Here is a 5,684-nt window from a genome sequence, read left to right as displayed (position 1 = left end):
CCAAAAGTCTTACCTTCTATGGACATACAGTCTGGACCCGAAGAGAATAGTTTACTTAGCAGCTTCGATCATTGGAAAGGGTTGGGAAAGAAACTTTCCATCTTAAGAAATGGAGGGAATCCCCTACCTTACCTTACAACTTTTTGGATGTTAAGGACACCCCCAGAGGAATCCTCTATAATAGGGGCAGGAGTCCCAAGGTCTGAGTCATCAGGAGTAGTATAATGCATGATTGTAATTAAATCTATCACGAGGGCTATTCAATTGGTAAGGTACTGTGCACATGGACGCATTATTATGGAATTTCTTACAGGACTGGGCCTTAAGAACTGAGTAAAATTTTCAAAGATAGAGAGGGTGATGTGGCATACCTGTACCTAAGGAGCCGGGGAGAGTGAAGGTAAATGCTAAGTCTGGGTGGGGAGTAAGCTTCTATGGTAATAGAATATACAGTTATTTTAAAAGACCCGGTGGTAGGAGGTACAAACCTCAGTTAAGGTCAGACAACCCATGTAGGGCTCTGATCCCTTTGTTACAGGAGGGGACTTTCCCACGGGCCATGTGGCTTCCTTGGTTGTTTATGAGGTGTGGTATAACCGGGATTAGGAAAATAATTCTTGTAGTAGCTTAGCTACCTAGTGAGAATCTCAAAGAAAGACCACCAACGGGTGGCTTTGGCAAACAAAACGTTATTTCTTCACAGAGTAGGAGACTAGAGGTCTCAATTCAGGGTGCTGGCTTTTGGGGAAGGTCTTTTCTCTGTCTGTTGTGCAGGAAATTCCTTTTCTTATGAACTTCTGCTCCTAGAACATCTTAATGTACTTGGCATCTCTCTCCCGCTCGCGGGCTGCTTGCTTGTTTAATCTCTTTTATAGCTCAAAAGAGATTGACTTAAAACACACCCTTCACAAATACTGCATCAATGATATATCAGAAAAACCCCATTCCCAAATGTGGTTAGAACCTTGAGTGTCAAAATCCCAAAGCCACTGTCATGGAGTTGATTCTGACTCATACTGACCCTATAGGACAGAGTAGAATTGCTCCCTACGGTTTTTCTGGCTGGAAATCTTGCTGAGATCAGAAAGCCTCATCTTTCTCCCACAGAGAGGCTGGTGAGTTTGAACTGATGAGTTTGAACTACTTTTGGGTTAATAACCCAACACATTATCCACTACATCACCTAGAACAAGTATAGCGGTTATGATCTGCTACAAATATTTTGAGGGGAATGCAATTCAACCCATAGCAAATAGTAGTGATGGGGGGACAGGGAGTCGCAAGGATGGCGGTAGGAAGGCCCGTTGCAGAGTTTATTCAATATGGTCACAGAGAAACAAAGGTTCTGGTTTGAGAAACATGCAGAGGAAGAGTTACTAGAACTTGACTACTGGCTGGATGTTGGGTGGAAAAAGTGTGGTGATCACTGTTCTTCCCCTTCTAGGCTAGTGGAGCCCTAAGTTTGGACTGGGGAGGCTGCTTTTCTGGTCTGAAGCCACGTGAAGGAACGCTCTAGCCAGGGAGGTGGAAGTAGAAGGAAGTGCTCCGTGGAAATGTCTGCAAACCTTCCTAAGGGACCGTGCACATGTCATCTTTGGACCTATCTTCCTGATGTTCTCTATCTTACTATTGTAATAAATTATTTTATGAAAATTGATACCAAATTAGTGCCAAGGATTTTGAGGATAAAGTCCCAAATGTCCAACTTTTCCAAGATGCTAGTCTGTCCCATTTGTGCTCCAATCCTCTCCTTCCTTGAGTATACAACGGGGTGCCCCCCAAACCAGGCTTTTCTTTTAAAGCTATGTATTGAATTTTTTTTTTTTACAAACAACCTTATCACCTTCAAAGGACTCTTGATTATACTCAATACATTTGTCAAATCTGTGATTCCATTCTGGGAAACATTTTTCAAACTCATCTGTTTGGATGGCTGACAACACCTCCCTCGTTTTTTTTCTTCACCTCTTCTATGTCGTCAGATCGCTTTCATGTCCCTCTGCATTCGCAGAATTAAAAAGAAGTTGCAACAGACAGACCTGGAACTGTTTATAGGCATTTCATTTCTTGCTGTTGTTATTGTTGTTGTTTTCTTTTGTTGTTATGTTTTGCGTTGTCATTTTTTGTGCTTATTATTGTTGCTGCATGTCCAGCTAGATAAGACAGGTGGGATAAACAATCCGGAGGAGAAAACAAAGGACATGGGAGGTGGGGGGAAAGGAAGTGGGGTGCCAACAAACCCAGGACAAGAGAATAAGTGATCTGAAATCGGTAGCGAGAAGGCCACAGGATGCCTGGTGGGGCTTGATCAAGGGCAAAGTAGCCAAGAAGAATTAGAGAAACCCGAATAAAGGCCGCACATGATAGTAGGACAAGAGGAAAGTAAAAGAAAATAGAGGAAAGAACTAGGAGGCAAAGGGCATCTATAGAGGTATAAATACAAGCCTGCACATGTGTAAATATATTTATATATAATGATAGGAAAATTGATCTATGTACATATATTTATTTGTTAAGTGTTAAGGCAGCAGACAGACATTGGGCCTCCACTCAAGTACTCCCTCAATGCAAGAACTCTTTGTTCTAATAACAGCATTCTGTGATGCTTACCTTCCCTGACACTATCACTGAAGACAAAATGGGTGCATAAGCAAATGTGAAGAAGCTGATGGTACCTGTCTATCAAAAGATATAGTGTCTGGAGTCTTAAAGACTTGTATAGAAACAAGTGGCTATCTAGCTGAGAAGAAACAAAGCCTATCTGGATGAAGCACATCAGCCTGTGTGATCATGAGGTGTCGATGGGATCAGATATCAGGCATCTAAGACCCAGAACAAAAAAATCATATTGATGTGAATGAGGAGGAAGATGGAGTGGAAACCCAAGCCCATCTGTAGAAAATTGGACATCCCCTGACAGAACGGTCACAAAGAAGAGATGAACCAGTCAGGGTGCAGCATAGCACCAATGCAACACACAACTTTCCTTTACTTCTTTAATGCTTCCTCCCCACCACCCCACTGTCATGACCCCAATTCAACCTTACAAATCTGGCTAGATCTGATACACTGGTCTGATACACTGGTACAGATAAGAGCTCCCAACACAGGGAATTTAGGACAGATAAACCCCTCAGGACCAATAATGAGAGTAGTGATACCAGGAGGTTAAGGGGAAGGTGGGGGGAAAAGGGGGGAGCTGAACACAGTGATCTACATATAATCCCCCCAGGGGCACGGACAACAAAAAAGTGGGTGAAAGGAGAGAGTGGTCGGTGTAAGATACGGAAAAAATAATTTATAAATTACCCAGGGATCATGAGGGAGGGAGGGAGGTGAGGTGAGGGGGCGGGGGTGAATGAGCTGATACCAAGGGCTTGAGTAGAAAGAACATGTTTTTGAAAATGATAATGGCATCATATGTACAAATGTGTTTGACACAATGGATGTATGGTGATAAGATCTGGAAGAGCCCCCAATAAAATTATTAAAATTAAAAAAACCCAACAACATTGCAAGGAGCAAGGTCGGGTGAGTAAGGTGCACGAGGCAAGAGAGGCATGCTGTTTTTTGCCCAAAACTGGCACTTTGAGATGGCTGTGTGAGCAGGTGCATTGTTGTGGTGGCCAAACCAGTCCCCCATCTGCCGCAAATCAGGCCTTTTTGGGTGCACACTGTTACGCAGTCTTTTCAGAACTTCCAAATAGAAAGCATGATTAACAGTCTGACCTGGTAGAATAAACTCTAAGTGCACCATGAGTCAATATTTTTGTCTATTTGGGAAACTGATGGGTATCTAGAATGAGGTTTGTCATCAATTGACATTTCACATTTTTTGAAACAAGAAAAACACTCATATACTTGAGTTTTTCCCATTGCGCCAACCTTGTCAGCTGTGTTTGTGGAACTTACATCATCTCTGTCAACTTGTGAAAGGGTGGAGTCTAGCCTGTCAATCAGGTTGTAGCTTGATGACCCCTTTTGGAGGCTCGAAGGAGGCTCAAAGGAGCTCACCGGAGGCCAGATACACCCTCTGCTTTGTCTTCCTGCTGACAAGACACTCGGAGCTGCATTGATAGAGCCAGAGCCTTGGAGCTGGAGGCGCCATGTGGAGACTCATTCCAGTGCTGAGATGCTCCCACTGATGCTGGATCCACAAGATTTTCCTGCATTTGGGCATCATTGCATGTGTTGTGTGAGTCTAAAGAGGACTTTATGAATTAGTATTGGACATATGGGCTTATATTGGATTTATGGACTTGATGTGGACTGGGCTTATGTGTCTTCTTAATGTATAATTACTCTTTGATATAAAGTTCTCTCTTACACACATATGAATTCCTCTGGATTTGTTTCTCTAGTCTACCTGAACTAACAGTGTCCAACACCACAACAGTTTCTATGGCATTTTCCCCGAGCAGGAAACAAAATTTCACAGCCACATATTGTTCTCTTAAATTGGCCATCACAAAATATGAGGTTTGAGCAAAACTTCTTTTACGAAAAAATTCACTATGACCAGAGAGAACCTTCCCAGGTGATGGCACTGGATGCACTAACTCAGAGTGAGTTGCTAGATGCTCACCTAATGGGAAATAATGCATACTACAAAAGCTCTGCTCGGCCCAGCACAATTCCAGTTATTTTGGGGTATCCCTGCGTATTCACCCATGTCTTTGGGTTCTGCAAATGACTGCAGTGGCCCACAAAAACTCACAAAAGTTTGAGAAAATGTCTCACATGGTGGCTGGTAGTGTTTAGTCCAAAATCTGAAGGTCAGGCACAGTAAGCCAGAAGCTGGGTCCAGAGGATGTGATCCACTCTTGGTGCTTGCCTTGAGGAGATCACCTTTGGATTCAGGAAGAGGTTCTTTTGGTGGGTATCAACATGTATGACTCTGATGTGCCCTTTAAATTCTCAGAGTGTTTTCCATAGGTATTTGTCTCACACAAGTATTCCTTTTTTCCACTGTCCATTTGTCTCACCATATGGCCAGGTCACATCAACGAGTACCAATGGAACATGTCCACATCAGCCTGTCTCGTCACTGCTGCAGCACCCCAATGACCTCTCATCTCATAGATCCAAATGGTAGTGCAAGGGAGTGTACCAGTCATCTTCCTCTTTTCCTCTGTCCTGCCTCCTAGACTACAGCTGCCAATGACAGACAAAGTAATCTTACGTGTGAGGAAAAATCGAGTATGATCCTGAAACAAAGAGACCTATGGATACCTTGGATAAGATGTTCCTATAGTGAACCTTTAACACATGGTGCTGCCGTGTGCCTCAGTATAGCGGGGTATCCTGGGGGGGGTGTCGATATTTTTGAAGATGACCAGGACTTCCTCAAGATGCACCTCTGGATGGATTTAAATCGCGAACTTCTCAGTTAGTTATGTACTTAACCAGTTGTGCCCTCCAGGTCCTCCGCGCCAGACATCTAGTTTTTGTTTTTTTTTCTTTTTCTTTTTAAAATCATATTGGGGGCTCGTACAACTCTTATCACAATCCATCCATCCATTGTGTCAGGCACATTTGTACATTTGTTGCCTTCATCATTCTCAAAACATTTTCTTTCTACTTGAGTCCTTGGTATCAGCTCCTCATTTTTTCCCTTCCCTTCCCACCCCCTCCCTCATGAACCTTTGATAATTTATAAATTATTATTATTTTGTCATGTCTTA

The sequence above is a fragment of the Echinops telfairi genome, unplaced genomic scaffold, assembly GCF_000313985.2.
Source record: "Echinops telfairi isolate 266 unplaced genomic scaffold, ASM31398v2 ScPeMD7_3533;HRSCAF=4204_0, whole genome shotgun sequence".
NCBI lineage: Eukaryota > Metazoa > Chordata > Mammalia > Afrosoricida > Tenrecidae > Echinops > Echinops telfairi.
The sequence above is the reverse complement of the archived record's forward strand: the minus strand, read 5'-3'. Positions refer to the sequence as shown.